Genomic DNA, 17,260 nt, shown 5'->3' with positions numbered 1-17,260 from the left:
CTGAGGTTTCAGGTTGCCTGTTGCCCACTCTTAGTGCTAATAATGTTATAGAAATATGGAACAACAGAAGAATATCCATTCTGCAGTTAGGGAGATAGTGAAATACCCAAGAAGAGGTATTTAACCAGGCAGTGGAAATACAGAAGTTATAAGTTTTGAAAGTCTCTTTACTGATAGTTTTTGAAAATGGATAGAATTTCTATGTGAGAGTGTATAGTATAGAAAGATGAGTTGCATGGGATTTTAAAATACATTCACTGAGACAAAAAGGATTGAGAAAGACAAGTACACAAGAGGAATAGTCATGGAGGTGTGAGGGGACCCATGAGAGTACACAACCACAAAAAACCAGGGAGGAGAGCTTCATGCAGAAGGTTTATCTACCTGGGGTTGATTGAGACGCTTGGATATGCAGATTAATGTTTTTACTCAAATTTGCTATGTTTTCAGTTATTATTTTTTTCAAATATTTTTCTGCTCTCTTCTCTTTCTCCTCTTTTTGTGGAACTCCCACTACTTGGATGATGGTACACTTGATGTTGTCCCACAGGTCTCTGTTCTTCAGTTGGGATAGTTTCTACCAATCTGTCACTGATTCTTTCTTGTGCCTAATTAAATCTGCTATTGAGCCCTTCTAGTGAATTTTTTATTTTAGTTTTCAAATCCAGAATATATGCATTTCATTCTTTTTTTCTAATTTCTGTCACCCTACTGAGAATTTCTATTTGTTGATTCATTGCTATCATACTTTCCTTTAACTCTTAATCATCGTTTACTTCAGTTCTTTGAACTAAATAGCTGCTTTTTAGAATAAGTGTTTTGTATTTTTTGTTTGCAAGATTCAACATTTGGTGACAATCAGAGAATGTTTTTATTGATTGCTTTATTTCCTGAATATAGGGCACACACTCTTGTTTCTTTGCACATCTCATAATCATTTTGTTGAAAACTGGACTTATTAGAAGTCCAATGTGCTATCCATGGTGCCACAGAGCCCTACATAACTGGATGTTTTAGACAATATATCTCAATGAGTCTGGATTCTGATTATTTTTTTACTTCTGAAGGTTATTTTTGCTGTGGATTTTTGTTTGCTTGTTTAGTAACTTGCCTGGGCTAAATTTGTGAAAATTTTCTCCTCTGCCATTTGCGTGTGCTGATGTCTCTGCTCAGTTTAAAAAATATATAGATATATGTATACAAATATAGATATACATGTATATCTATATGTATCTATACATTATATATATCATATATATCTATGTATGTATATATATATTTTAAAACTGAGCAGAGTTATATATATGTGTATATAGTATATCTACACCCCCCCCAAACACACACACATACATACACACACATACAGTTATTTTTATTCTAAGCCTGGTTTCCTTAGGATGTCCTTTTGTCTACATGGCTGAGTGACTGGACAGAGGTTGTGTTCAACACCTTAAGCCAGTAAGACTTCTGTCCTCTGCAAGTGAACCTCTGTGTGTGTAGGGGAGCTCATTCAAAGTTCAGGCTGTTCCCAAGTCTGCTCCAGCTCCAGCTTTTACTTTACACTGGGCCTTTTCTTATCTCCTCTGTGCATGCACACAGCTCCAGGGTTGGCTAAGAGTGGGTGACTATCTTTGGTCCACTCTAGTCACCACATATACACAGCCAAGAATGTGCCTCAACCATGACCACAAGCTCAGACTGGTAGAGCTCTTAGCTTTCTTTGTTCACCCACCTAAGTGAAATCATCACTTTCACTAAGAGTGCTGCTGGGAGGGGTTGTCTGCCACCACTCCAGGTTGACAGGCGGCCAGTCCTCATAGCTGCCCTGCCTCTACAAAACTTCTGTTCTTACTGAGGGCAGAGTGGGAGGCAGGGGAGGAATAGGCGAGCAGGGCAGGGTGGGAGCAGCTTTAGGATAGAATGGCACAGACTCTAATTATTCTTACTCTAAGTTCAGCAGTTTGTCAAACCTAAACACTTCACAGATTGTTGTATGCCTTTGGTCCGTTTTCAGAGTGCTGCTACAATGATTGTTTTTGTCGATTTTATCTAGCTCTATGGTTGCTTTTTGGAGAGAGGATTTATCAGTCTCCTCATGTGTTCATAACTAGAAGCTCCAACACCTATTTATTGCCTTAAGAAGAATGGATTATATATTAGTTCTGTTTCATGTTTACATGAATAAAATTTTTAAAAGATTACTCTGAGCTCATAAACTTTAAGAGATTAAGTCACCCAAATCTGTTTCATTTTAAAATTTTATAATTTACTTTTTCTCTATTTCAAAGTGATTTAATGTGTCCTAAAAAAATAGGATAATAAGAAAATTGTAAAGTGATCAGGCCATTTCAAATGCCTTAATAAAAACTGTTCAAGGGGATTAGCTGAGGACTAGCATGAAGGTCAATGTAGTGTCAATATACTTACTTCCTCACAGAGCAGAAACCTTCTACTCTCTAACTTATGTGGCAATAAACTTTTTTTTTTGGCCGTGCCATGCATCTTGTGGGATCTTAGTTCCCTGACCAGAGGTCGAACCCAGGCCCCCTGCAGTGGAAGCACAGAGCCCTAACCAGTGGACCGCCAGGGAATTCCTGGCAATAAACTTCTTTTAAAGAAGCATAATTATATCAGAACTCATTCTTCAGAGAAAGAAACTTGAATCTCTTTTTCATATCACAAAAGCTTACTTCAGAGAAGCCTGGATAAGCCAATCACTTTTAGAACTTGCAGGGTCTTGACTTCTCCCACATTTTCTCAGGGAAAAGTGTTAAACAGACCATCATTAGCCCATTAATCATAAAAATATCCACTGACACAATTGTCTCCTCTTTGAGAGAGAGCAAAGAATCCAGTCAGGTATTACACTGTATTAAATTGGTGATTATGATATTTAAGACTGTCCTTAAACAGCGAAGTATAGGGCTCTGTAAACATCAGGCAAGTCCTCACCGTTGTCATGGTAATTCTCAAAGAGGAGTTATGTTCCACATGTGTATTTTCACTGAACACGTACACTACTGTCAGCCTCCAAGTAAAGAAAAAAGGTAGAGCAATATCTGGGTGTTTTTCATGACTTTAGACATGATGAAGATAGACTATTTTATTATATAATGATTTTCCTGGCATACCTTCTGTTCAAAAAAAGGAAAGAAAGAAAGCCCTGAAAGTCCCACGAAACATCCCAGTCTCTGTTCTGTGTTGTATTATTTTACACAGAACTTACATTCTTAGAAAAGAATGTTTATTCCTGTGTTAAAAGCTACTCAAATTGGCTAATATTACCGATACTATAGTTTGTTTTTACATAGTGGTTAGTAGAACATTTGCTGTGATTGAGCATGAATTTTGGTTTTTTTTGTCTTTCTTTTTTCTTCCAAATAGTCAACACCATTAATAACTTTCCTGTAACAGAGATGTGAATGTTTTCTCCTTGCTGAATCCCCAGTCTCATGAATCCACAGTCTTAGAACCCTTATTTTAACCAAATAGTCGTCTGATCTCAGTTTGGCTGTTCTATACCCAGATCTCCGGGCAGCAACAGAGTAACCCTTGCTAGTACCTGTGGTAGAAAACAGTGTGTTTTGAGTATAGTAGAAGATAAAAATAAATCTGATACTTCATATCACATTTTAAAACTTTTATTTTTTTATTTAAGAAAAGTGTTAAGTTGGTAACCTTATTAACATTTAAATTTCTAAGAACCATTTTTATAGCTGATTATATTATTATTCTTATTGGCTAAGTATATCACAACTACGTTCTACTACAATTTTATTATAGTAATGTTTGTTCTTTATTAATAACTTCATTATTTTTACCTCCTTATGAAATAGCTACATATATACTGAAATTTTTAATAATGTTCCACAAAAAGAGAAAAAGAATAAGGGTTATTGACCATCTTGGATTAATTTTTCATGAATCCAGTGTCCTCAAGTATATAATTTTAGAAACAGGTTTATCAATTTAATTCAGATGATCAGTCTTTGCTGATTAAAATAGTCCTCTCTGTCATCAAGTATACTCTGAATCCCACGGCTTTAGGGATTTGAGTTTGTAATTAGAAAGCTCCCTGGTAAGCTAGGAATGAGATAAAGGTCTTGAATGTTCGTCTCCACTCTGGTAGAACCTGGAGAGTTGTCTCTTACATTTTATCACACACCTTTCTAGTGACTGCAGTTCTCCTATTCCAGAGTGCTGCTTTTTAGTTTATGAGAACTTTAGGTCCCATCATTAAACCTTTACTAATTGTGTGTAACCTCCTTGGTTACAACTAGTTTCCACTGGACCGTAACCAAAGCTCATTCCAGTCTCTGCCCATCATCTGGGAAAAGTTAGTTAGAATCTCCAGACCTCAATTCTGTCCATAAATATGTAAAACAAAAGGGTCAAACTAGGTGTCTAGCTGTAACATTTCATGATTTTAGGTGTTTATATATTCTTGGAATCAGTATCAATATACAATGGTGCCTTGCTGAATGCTACTTTGTGTGAGTCGGCTATTATCTAACTACACATTATCTATCTACACATAGCTTCCTGGGCACAACCAGTTTTTTCAGACCTTACCTTACCCTGTTACTATGTCCAAGGATAAGTTCAACTAAAATGACCAGTTAGAACCATTTCTTTGCTCAATCATAAAGGTTCCTCAAACACAGGGCTGCCTCAGATGATAAAGTACCTGCCCTAGAAGAATCTCTCAATAGGTACTAAATTGGCATGGGTCATTGATCCTAATTTCTAGGCTCTGCATGGAGGTAGCTGTGCCAGGAATGGTGGTTCTGAAAGGCAAAAGGACTTAAAAATCTACAGGGTTAGTGCTAGACAGGATAGAGGTCACTAGCTTTGGAACTGGGTAGTAGGAAATTGAGAAACAAAAAGCAGGAACTTTGGGATTCTTTGAGGAGCACACTGCAAACCACCACAGCCCAGATGTTTGTGCTAAAGAAGTAAGAGGGCCAAGAAGAAAATGTTAGTCGGGTCTGGAACTTCACTCATTCCAATAACATGCCTGGCAGAGAAATCACTAGCCGTTTTACAACATAACCTTAGGGCAAGTCTGGGCAAGCTTTGGGTGGGCAAAAAATTGGCTTCCCAAAACTGACCTGGCTTGCCAAGCCAACCCACACACATGCCCTACACATGGATTCTTCCTTTCTTTCCTCCTTCCTTTCCTCTGTTCTTTCTTCCTTCATCCCTTCCTCCCTCCCTCCCTCTATTCTCTTCCTCCTCCTCCCTTCTCCCTGCTCCCTCCTCTCCACTGCCTCTCCCTCCTCCTTCTCCCTTCCTTCTCTCTCTCTCTCTCCCCTTCTCCAGAATAATCTGTGGGATTGTGGAATGTGTTTGTCAGACAAGTTCATCGGGGACGATTAAGAATAAGAAAGGCATGAGTCTTGTGGTCATCATAAGTGTTTGGGCTTCCCCACCACCTTATTCATTTATCTAAGCACTAAAACCTAGGTCTTTACTAATTTATGGTTCAAGTATACATATAAGTAAATGTGTTTGTGTGTATGTGTGTACATGGAAGTGTATATCTCTGTGGGTTTGTCTTTGTATAAACACTGATGGATACTTTTACAAATGACCTGACAATGACCTTTAATTTGTGTTTAAGCAGAAGGAACTTTATGTTCTACTTTTCCTCTTGAGAAATGGAAAAACTACTAAGGGTGTGTGTGTTGGGGGGCGGATGTTGAATCGTGTGTGAGTGTGTGTTAGGTAATATTTAATGGAAAATTTGGGGATATTTTCCTTTGTAGTAGTCCAAATTAACATGTTTATGTCATGGATAGTTACTGGGAATAAATATCTTTCTTCATGAAGGCCTTCTTAATTTCCAGAAAATCTTATAAATGTTTATCAGTAAAATCTTTAAGTAGACTTTGTTTCATTAATAATAATAGCTACCTTTGAGCATTCACTCTGTCTGGCATTGTGTCCAACACTTTACATTCATCCTTATAACCTTGCAAGATGGGCATTAATATCCCCAGAAAACTGAGATTTGGGGGGTGCTAAGTAATTTTCCTGAGCTTATAGAGCAAATAAATTGTACAGCTGTTACTTGAACATAGATCTGATTGTCTCTATCCATAGGACACTTGCCGTTGTGACATAGAGGGACTCGGGTAGATGTGGGGCTTATTTTATAATTTTTCTCCTTTGATGAGAGCTTCTCTATCAAGATGTTTGCTAAAAAAAAAAAAAAAAAAAAAAGATGTTTGCTTTTTGTGAACTTTAATGGCTAATGTAAAATAATTTGATAATTATTATTTTAAGTTTAAAAAGTCTTAGAGTCAATCTAAACATAGTGATATGTTTTCTTAGATTCTTAGAAAAGGTTTTAGAGTATATGGAAGCAGCCTTCAGATACTGAATCATAATGGTTATCTGCTTTTAAAAAGTGATGTAACATCATTTTCTAGAATCTAGACTTCAGATAGCTTTTAAATATACACCTATATTTACAGCAATATGTAGAGGTAATATTTTCTGATATATAGTCCTTCTCTTAAAAAGAATGAACATAATATTTAGTGCAGTCTACACAGGAACAGTCTTCCTCATATTTGTCCTTGAGAAGTGAGGCAAGGATTGGAGATTCATTAAGTAAATGTTGACCTAGACTATATAAATTTAATTATCAAGATCCTTTTTTAAAAAAATTAAGGAGATTGGAAAACGTTTTTATTTCCAACCAATGAGTAAATTTTTATGTATTGATTGAAAGCATTTTGTGTGCTATGTGCTTCTTTGGTCTTAGACACATAACCTCATGTAGACCTTACAGCTGCTCTGCAGGCCAGTTTTCGTTCTCAAGTCAGGCTCTTTCAGTTGCAAGAAACAGAGTTGCCACTCTCATTGCTATCTCAAAAGGGGTAAGTTGTTTTAAGAGAGAGTGGATGGAAGGTTTGCACAGTAAGGGAACCATGAAGCTTATGGAATTGCTGTACAATAAGGCCTTACAAGAACTTCAGTTAGAACTCTGTCAGAATGGGAAGCAGCTCAAGAAACTCACTCTTTTCACCTCAGGAAGGATAATATTTTTCTGGCATTAATTCTTTTTTAAATGTTTGGTATCATTCACCAGTGAAACCAGCTGGTCCTGGGCTTTTCTTTGTTGGGAGGTTTTTGATTACTGATTCAAACTTCTTATTCATTAATTTGTTCAGATTTCTATATCTTCATAATTCAGTTTTGGTAGGTTTTATGTTTCTAGGAATTTATCCATTTCTTCTAGGTTATCCAGTTTGGGGGCATGTAATTGTTCACAGTAGTCTCTTACGATCCTTTATATTTCTGTAGTATCAATTGTAATGTCTCCTATTTCAGTTCTGATTTAATCCTTTAAGTCTTCTCTCTCTCTCTCTCTCTCTCTCTCTCTTCAGTTAGTCTACCTTCTTAGACTGCTTTATTAGTTGGTTTAGTTTTTAGTCTAGTTTGTCCATCTTATCTTTTCAAAAATTCAATCTATTTCATTGATCTTTTCTATTGTTTTTCTATTCTTATTTCTGCTCTGATCATTGGTTATTTCCTTCCTTCTGCTAAAATTGGGCTTAGTTTGTTCTCTTTTTTCTAGTTCCTGGAGGTACAAAATTAGCTTGTTTATTTGAGATTTTTTTCTTTTTTCTTAATATAGGTTAGACTTGCCTTTTCAGCATTCCTTAGGTTTTGATATGTTGTGTTTCAATTTTAGTTTGTTTCAAGATATTTTTAAATTCCTCTTTTGATTTTTTTCTTTGATACATTGGTTGTTCAAGGGTGTTTTGATTAATTTCCACATATTTGTGAATTTCTAGCTTTCCTCCTGTTATTCATTTCTAATTTCTTACCATGGTTGTCAGGAAAGATACTTGGTATGATTTCAGTTTTCTTCAATTTGCTAAGGCTTGTTTTGTGACTTATCATATGATCTATCCTGGAGAATGTTCTGTGTGCACTTGAGAAGTGTATTCTGGTGCTGTTGGATGTAGTGTTCTGTATATATCTATTAGGTCTATTTGCCCTAAAGTATGTTTCACATCCAAGGTTTCCTGGTTGATTTTCTACCTGGATGATCTATGCATTGTTGAATGTGTGGTATTAAAGTCCCCTACTATTATTGTATTGTCTATTTCTCCTGTCAGATCTGTTAGTATTTGCTTAATATATTTAGGTGCTCCAATGTTGGGTGCATATGTATTTATAACTGTTATATCTTCTTGATGACTTGACTCCCTTATCATTATATAATGACCTTTGTCTCTTGTTATCATGTTTGTCTTAAAGTCTATTTTGTGTGATATAAATATAGCTATCCCTGCTTTCTTTTGGTGTCCATTTACATGAGATATATTTTTTCATTCTTTCACTTTGAGCCTATGTGTGTTAAAAAGCTGAAGTGAGTCTTTTGTAAGCAAGATGTTGGGTCTTGTTTTTTTAATCCATTAATGTCTTTTGATTGGAGAATTCATTCCATTTATAGTTAGAGTAATTACTGATAGGTAAAGACTTACTAATGCCATCTTATTAACTGTTTTCTGGTGTTTTCTAGTTCCCTGTTCCTTTCTTCCTCTTTTGCTGCCTTCCTTTATGAATTGACAATTTTCCATAGTGGTATGCTTTGATACTCTTCTCCTTACCTTTTGTGAATCTACTATAAGTTTTTGCTTTGTGGTTACCATAAGGCTTACATAAAACAGCTTATAGATATAACAGTCTATTTTATGCTAATAACAACTTAACATTTATTGCATAGAACAACTCTACCCTTTTATTCCACCCGTTTATGTTTTTGATATTATAGTTTACCTATAATAGAAATTACTTTTATATTGTGTATCCACTTGTTTCAGCATTTCTTTCAAGTGGTTATACACTCTCAGCATTTCTTGCAAGTGGAGATAAACTCCAGCTTTTGTTTGTTAGGAAAAGTCTTTATCTTGCCTTCATTTCTAAAGGACAGCTTTGTTGGGTAAAGTATTCTTGGTTGGCAATTTCTTTCTTTCAGCACTTTGAATATATCCTCCATTTCTCCCCGGTCTGCAAGATCTCTGCTAAGAAATCGCTAATAACCTTATGGGGGTTCCCTTATATGAGAGAAAATTTTTTTCCCTAGCTGGGCTTTTAAAATCTCTCTTTGTCTTTGATTTTAGATGGTTAAAATGTGTCTTGGAGAAGATCATTTTAGATTGAAATTTGGTGTGAACTATTAGCTTCATGAACTTAGATGTCCAAATCTCTCCCCAGGTTTGGAAAGTTCTCAGTCATTATTTCTTTAAGTAAGCTTTCTACCCCTTTCTCCCTCTCTTCTCTTTCTGGGACTCCAATGATATGAACGTTGTTTCTTGGAATGGTGTCCTATAAATCTCATAGGCTTTCTTCATTCCTATTTATTCTTTTTTCTTTTTCTCCTAAGATTGAATAATTTCAGTTGATCTGTCTTCTAACTCATTGATTCTCTCTTTTTTTCAATAAAGGCTGCTGTAAAGTTCTCTATTCAGTTCTTCAGTTCAATCATTGTATTCTTCAGCTCCAAAATCTCTGTTTGGTTCTTTTTTATGTTTCTCTCTCTCTGTTGAACTTCTCATTTTGTTCTTGTATTGTTTTCCTGATATTGTTAAATTGTTTATTTGTGTTGCCTTATAGTTCTCTGAGTGTCTGTAGGATAATTATTTTGAATTCTTTGTTGGGCAATCCCTGGATCTCCATTTCGTTGGGGCCAGTTATTAGAGCTTTTACTGTATTCCTTTGGTGAAGTCATGTTTCCCTAATTCTTTGTGTACCCTGTAGCCTTGGGTAGGTGTCTGTGTTTGAAGAAAGGCTGACTTTATCTGTGTTTTATGGGCTGACTTCATTAGGGAAGACTTTCATCTATGGGTGGGGGCACACTGAAGTGTACTCTGGTCCCAGGTCTAGTGGTACAGGGTGCCAAGCATGAGGGTGTGTAGCAGCACTGGGTTCTTAGGGGGAGATGATGTCTCTTTGGCTCAGGCTGCTGGGGTCCACATCATTGACAATGGTGTGGTGCTTGGTGAGTACTGCAGGAGGTCCACAGTGGCTGCAAGGGCTACTGGGGTCCTCAGTGGTACTTCTAGGTCCAGTGGCTAGGGACCAGGGCAGGCAGCAGGGCGGCTGGAACTGGTGGTGTGCACACACTCAGCTGTGGGGGCCAGCTGCAGGTACCTGTGTAGTGGTAAGGGTTGGCTGCAAACACACACGTAATGTAGTGGTGGGGGCCAGGAGCCAATGACATGTTCACTAGAATCTGCAGGGGCCCTGGCTGTTAGCATGTTCTTCTGTGTCTCCAAATTTCCCCCTAGGTATGCACCCTTCAGGAGGTTTGTGATGGGCATCAGGCCATTGGGTGAAAGTGCATGGCTGGAGGGGCTAGACTTGAATGTGCACATGGCAGTGGGGGCAGCTGTGGGAATCTTGTACTCACGAGTTGCAGAGGCCTAGGCTGGTTGCTGGTTTCGTTCTGGGCTCTGGTCGGGGTGGGGAGGGGAGGTAGTAGGGAGGGACTCAGGTGACCGGCGTCAGTGAATGAGAACACCTTTCATCTGTTGCGTGAAAGCTAGTGAAATCTGCAGGGGGTCTGTTGTGACTGTGCTGGCCATTAGTTTCTTCAGTGGCAAAATCTGCTGGGTTTGTCTGCATATCAGGTCACTGTAACTGCAATTGCTTCTACTGCATAGCTGCTGTTGGTAGCCCCTGCTTTTTTTTCCTTGTTCCTAGCTGTCTCTGTTTGTCTCAACTTTGCCTGTCTAGGTAGGGGGGACCAAAGTGGGACCTTTGTATAGTGTTCCAAAAGGCTGGGTAAGCAAGTTGCTCACTCAGCTGTTCCTTTCCTGACAAAGGGAACTCCTTCTAGCTGGGAAGTTCACTCTTGGTGCTGAGCAATGCCAGCCAGGGGATGGGATGGTAACAGGCAAAGTGAAGCTGTCTTCGTTCTCTTCTGGTGCTGTTATTCTTAGGTGTTTCATTCCACTGTGCTGTTAGGGTTTCTTAAGTGGACTCCAGAGCTCTCCCAGAGCTGTTTTTGTGTGTGGATAGCTGTCTAATTGTTGATTTTTGTGGTGGGATGGAGGCTGTATTCTCCTACATCACCATTTTGGTCTCACCTATTGTTTTTTGGCTGATACTTTTAAATCATCTGCTCCATTTAGGCCACAGATACCCTCATCTATTGATGCACTTGAGACCCCTTTGCTTTTCCTTTGGAATAACATTAGCTAGGGCTCATTCAACCTAATTTCAACTTGTATGTTTTCTGAAAATTCCCTAGTAGCCTCCTTTGTCCATGCTTAAATGATTTTGGAAGTCTAGAAGGGAGACTTCTGATATGTATACCCATTTTTTTTTTCTGTCAGTAAAATGGAAGTATTATGGGACTCTTCACTTTGATAAGTTCTCCCAACTACTCTGTTATCACTCAGTTGAAGACATATGAAGGTGATAATGTCTTAGATTGAGGGCAACCAGTCTACAAACAAATGTTAAGCGGCTCAAAAATAGATCGATAACCACAGCTGCAGCTCCATCAAGTCACCAGCTGGACACGTCCTGGCAGAATAGCATCTGGCCACCTTTGTTTTGCAACATCAGCTCACTGTTTTGTTTTTTTTTTAATACATTTTAACTTGAAAAAGTTAAATTGCCCTCAATAACTGAAAGCACCCTATGCTGTCAGGATTCGTGTTGAAATCTTCCAGCTCACACAGGAGACAGAAGATAGCCCTCATGCTCCCTCTCTGGAGAGTCTCTGGAGGGGCCGCTAACCACGTGATCACTGCTTCCCTTATTCCACCTACCTCTGAACAGCAGGAAGCCTCAGTTAGGTCAGTGAAGAGGTTTTAAACACTGCTCTGCAGACTGGAATGTACTGGTTGCACATCAGGTTTATCTAGTGAGATTTTTAAAGATATGACCCATGCTCAAGGAATGGGATGAGCTCAGAAATATTTTTTTAAGTTCCTCTAGTAATCTTGGTGAATAGCCAGGCTTTGGAACCATGACTCAGAGCATCAAAGAGAAATGTAGCCCCTTTTCCTTCCTATCTTGTAAAATTTACACTACTGTCTATAGCTGTGTTGTCCAAAATGGTAGATGGCAGCTACTCCCAACATGGGGTTATTGAGCACTTGAAGTTACATGGCTATTTGAGATTTCAAAGGCATGTTGAAATAACAGTATTTCGGACATATTGGGTTAAGTAAAAATTTTATAAAACCTTATTTCACCTGTTTCTTTTCATATATTTTAATGTAGTTACTAAACATTTAAAATTACATATGTGGCTTGCATTAGATTTCTTCTGGACTGTCCTTATCTGGAAGGCATCTGTACCACAGCTCAGGAATTTTGAGTCATAAAATTCTAAACTTCAAGGAATCTTGTAGATGATACAACCTTTCATTTCATAAATGAGGATACTGGCCCCAAGGCGGGTGCTGTGACTTATTCAGGTCCCTGACTTGGTGGTAGAGCAGGAGGTACATAACTGGATCTCCATTGAGCGGTAGCTTTTCCCTCCCATGCTGCCTGTGTTTGGCTGCAGTTGCCACACTGAGTGTTTCAGGGTTCCTACAATACTGGGGCATGAAAAGGCTTACTACCCTCAGCCCCTGCTGCAGTCTCTGCTCACCAGATCCTGTCTGCATAGCTGGTACTTCCAAATTCATTACTAAAAAGCCATATTTGGGCCTTAAGTCAATGTCTCCCCTTTTCATCATCTCACATTAATTACTAGCTTTGACTCCACAGGGAGCTGTGGTTTTAGTAAAGTCTTGATATCTTTCCAAAGCATGGCTGGGAAAAACAGAAACAAAAAACCCAAACCAACAACAACAAAAAAAAAGCAAAAAAAAAACCCTTCTAACTAATTGAGAAGTGTGAACCTTTGAAATTCATTAATAATTTTTTCCCCCAAAGTTTACTACATCTTGATTTTCTCTGGCATCCACAAAACAATGTTCCTTCTCCAGTAGTAGTTCACTCTTCAGAAGGATCAAGTGCTGATGGGTGGTGAGCCACTCCTTGGCTTCTGCCCTTTAGCCATAAAAACAAGGTGTTTTTTTTTTGTTTTTTTTAATGACATCAACATAGCCTTGCTTAGATAAGACTTCTTTTTAAGCTAAAAAATATTTTTCCTTCTTTCTCATCTGTTAATAAATTATTTGAGAAATTTAAACAAATAATGTTAATAGGTAGCATCCAAAATATTTCTAGAATCCATTGCCCTGCAATAGGAATATTTGCTGCTCTGAATGGTGCATTCCAAGGACCCACTTTCCCGGATGATTCCAAGCTGGTTGAGGTCCATGTACGTACATGTTCCAAGATGTGTGTATGTGTGTGTCAGAGTCTGAAGACACAGAGAAACACCTGGCTGATGTCTTTGCATTTTGATGTATTTTCTTCTGGATTCCTTAGGTTTAAGCTGAGCTGTCAAGTGTAGAATTTATAGAGTAATTAACCCAAGTCACTGATAAATTAAAATGCCCCAGGAAAATAAAGCTAGGTAAATAAATCTGGTTTTAGAATTTCTTAGAACTAGGTCACAACATGATTTCTAACTTCAGTCCATTACTATTTAGTTGAAGCCTTGCTGCTGGCAGAAAGCAAGCAAGTTCTCCTTCCCTGACTCCAAAGCCCTGTATCCAGGGCAGCAAAAATTTCTTTTTATGGCCCTAGTTTCCTCATGACTTATAGATGTCTTTCACTGCTGCTGATTCTTTCTGACCATAGAGATAGTCACTCTGTGATAAGAAATAAAAGTAATAATCAATAGGTGACATGTTTAGAGATTACAGTATCAACACCATCTGCAACAGCAGGCTGCAGCCTATGCTGGTATGTATGCTACCATATAATTATTTATAAATGGAGGAGGTGGAAAGAGTTTTTGAAAGTCTCTAGCTTTGTTGAGGGGAAGAGCTATTCTTTAGTAATAAAAAACCTGAGATGAGGTAGTGAGGGAATATGGTGGGTGTGGTCTGGGATGTGCAGCCCTTGGAAGCCTTCTTCCCAGTGGCAGGAATTGATGACTTATGATCGTCCAGGTGGACTTTCTCCTTGATGAACTGATGACTTCTAAGGTGTGGGAAAACTCTGGTGCCTTACAGATCTAACAATCGCAAATTTTCTTGATGTACCTCAAAAACACACACTCTTCCTGTTAAAATATCTATGTGACCCTTGGGAAAATCTCAAAGGTAGTGTAATGCTTTAAACCTTATCTATGTTACTACTTTTTCCTTCTTCTCCTGCTACTACGAGCAGGCTTCTCAATGTCACAAGGTATCTGTTTTTAAGCAGAGTTGTCTCTACTTCGCTATTTAAAGCATCAAGACATCTTCCAGATTTACGTAGGTTAGAAAGAATGCAGAAGCCACAGTTTCAGTTTCATATTTCTTAGAGGTCTACATCCTTAAACTTTGAAACTAAACATGAACAATCTCTCTCTACACATACACAGTAACCCCAGTGCAATATTTTTAAGCTGCAAGTTGCAATCCATTAGTGAGTTTTGAAATCTATTTAGCAATCAAAATCTTTCTTTTTTAATGAAATCGACTAAAATAAAAAATGTAAACATTGGTTTCTGAAACTTTGTTTTATACATATCTATTTCTATATCTATCATCTATCTACCTAGCTGTCTATTATCTATCGTCTCTTTTCTGTCATCTCTCTATCTATATTAGTTTTTAGTTAAAAAAGAGTTTTGAAGAAAATCTGTTTTGTGGGAACTGTCAGAAATAGATTATTAGATTCTGTGACAATTCTTATGATTTCTTAGTAGACTAAATAGGGAACACTTCCTGTGAGTTTGCGTATATGATGATGTCCTCCTTTTATAACTTCTTCCTCCCAGAGCTCCATGTTGGATTTTTTTGGGGGGGGAGTTTTGGGGACTTTTTTTTTGGCCTTTTAAAACTGTGTGTAGGGACATTAAAAATGATTAATACTAACTCTTAAAGCCATCCAGAAAAATTATTAGAGGCCCTTGAATCCTGGCTCCAAGCTCTCTGGGCCAGATGCAGCTCCTGTTCCTCCTCACTGATGCCATCCAGCAGAAGAGGCTGGTAAAATGTCAGCTCCTTAAAGCCTTTGTCTTGGTGGGCACTGGCTCTCAATGGTGCATTAAATGAAAGAGGTTGTGGAAGAATCAGGCACCTGTTCAGTCTTTCATGTATCATACTTCATGAATGTACTTGGAGGTCAATAGCCAATGAGACTTGTTTAAACTTCTGAGCAATAGAAACACCAAACCAGAAACAGAAATTTAAAGTGAAAACTTTATAATGATATGAAAAGCAGAGCATAATTTCTAAAGGAGTAGTTATCATGTGAAATATTGCTTCCCTATGCAATTTTGACACTTCAGTCATCCACTCTGGGTATAGAATCTGGCACTTCTTTGATTGTCAATCCAGAATAATAGAGCTGTCATTTGTCATCTCAATGTCTAAGCAACAAAGGTCACCTACAAAGATAGAGGCCAAAAATAATTTATATTTTCTGGTTTATCCTTCATTAGAACTATTCTGCTTATTGGGGAAAGGAAGACACAGACACTGCTGTCAGTTCCTGGTAAAGCTGGCAAATAAGACTTTCTTATATATTTCTGAACTAAGAAAAAACATATAGTTCTAACTGACAACGCTTCTTTCAATAAAAACAAAAAATTTATGTTTAGAGTGGCATTTTATCAATTTCCTCACTGAAAGTGAACAGTGTATTTTACCCAGATTCTTAGTAATAAAATACAATTTAACAACCATTATTACCAGAATTTTATGGATTTCAGTAGTCATTGTCAACCATCATGATCAAATTTAAATACATCTTTTTTCCTGTCTATAATTTTGGCTAAGCTACTATATTCATATATTTCATTTCCTATATATAGCAAATACTATGTTAATACTTAGCAAATACAGTTTAATCCTGAACTATGAAGTTCAGAAGCTTTTTGGCTTCCAGAGAATGACATCTGACAGATCACGGACATACAAAAGTTAGTACTATTCTTTCACACTCAGAATAGAAACTCTGTATTACAGATCTTTTATTTCAATACAGTATAGATAACAGGTGATGTGGTTAAGTGGAAACAGCTGGGAGTTTTGCACTATTATTACAAATCAGAACTCTATAATACTTCCTTTTCACTGCAAGCATTTGTTAATCTCAGCTCATCTGTGGTTCTAAGTGTTGGTTTAGTTTGCTTTTTTCATAAAGTGGTATCTCTTGACTTGTGAGGCAAGATCTCTTAGGTTAAATTGCTAGGTCATGGTCCTTCTTACTGGTATCCAATAAAAGCAAAAGTCATATGGCAGCATTGTTTTCAAACAATTCTCCAGCAAATTATGTTTTACTTATAAACTTGCCTATAGAGAAGGAATACTGTCATGTATCTGCATGTGGAAAGGAAGTTACATCTTGACATGTTTTCTAATATTTCATTTGTAGTTTTCCTGTTAATGTTTTCACTTGTTGAAAGATGCAGAAAATATTTGAAAGCTAATTTTTGAAGGACTTGTAAACAGAGGTGACACCATTATCCCACTTTTAACAGAGCACAAATTTTTGAGTGGATGTACCAATTTAGTGTTAATTCCCCCAGGTGCTTTGTGCGCATTAGTATGGATATTTAACATGTCCATATGTTTGAAAATGTTGCCCCCTTGGCCTCATCAGAACAGAATTATAATTAAGCCAAGTGCTCAAATACTATTCTTTATAACTTTTCTATTAAACCCCAATATTATTAGAAAGATTATTAGTTTTGATTCGTTAGTTACTTGTTCCTCTCTGATGAATTTGAAGTTTTTAAATAATTCATGTACCTGAAGAGAAATGACAACATTTTAGGGGATTGTGTTTTTCTACTTTTATGTGCTAACTTTTGTGCTGACAGTATTACAATTAAATTCACTGGCCAGAGCTCTGGTGATTTGAGATATTTTAAAATGTCACTTTTCTACAGCTATTACTGTATATTTTGGGGGTAAATGGCATACAATTTTTATCCTAGAGCCATTTATATCCTGGTATCAAAAGAGATTTTAAAATTATATATGTTTATATATATAAACTTATATTTGAATATAAGTTTTAATACTAAGAAATACCCATATTTCCTTTATTTATATGGTTGAATAAACTTTTTGAGATTTACAAAATAATCACATTATGTTTGTTTTTTTAGAATTACCCCTGGACTCTAAATTTGTAAGATTCTTTTAAAATATCTCATAAACGT

This window comes from Balaenoptera borealis (genome assembly GCF_965194805.1).
Source record: "Balaenoptera borealis genome assembly, chromosome: 9".
NCBI classification, from domain to species: domain Eukaryota; kingdom Metazoa; phylum Chordata; class Mammalia; order Artiodactyla; family Balaenopteridae; genus Balaenoptera; species Balaenoptera borealis.
This window is presented reverse-complemented; position numbering follows the sequence as displayed.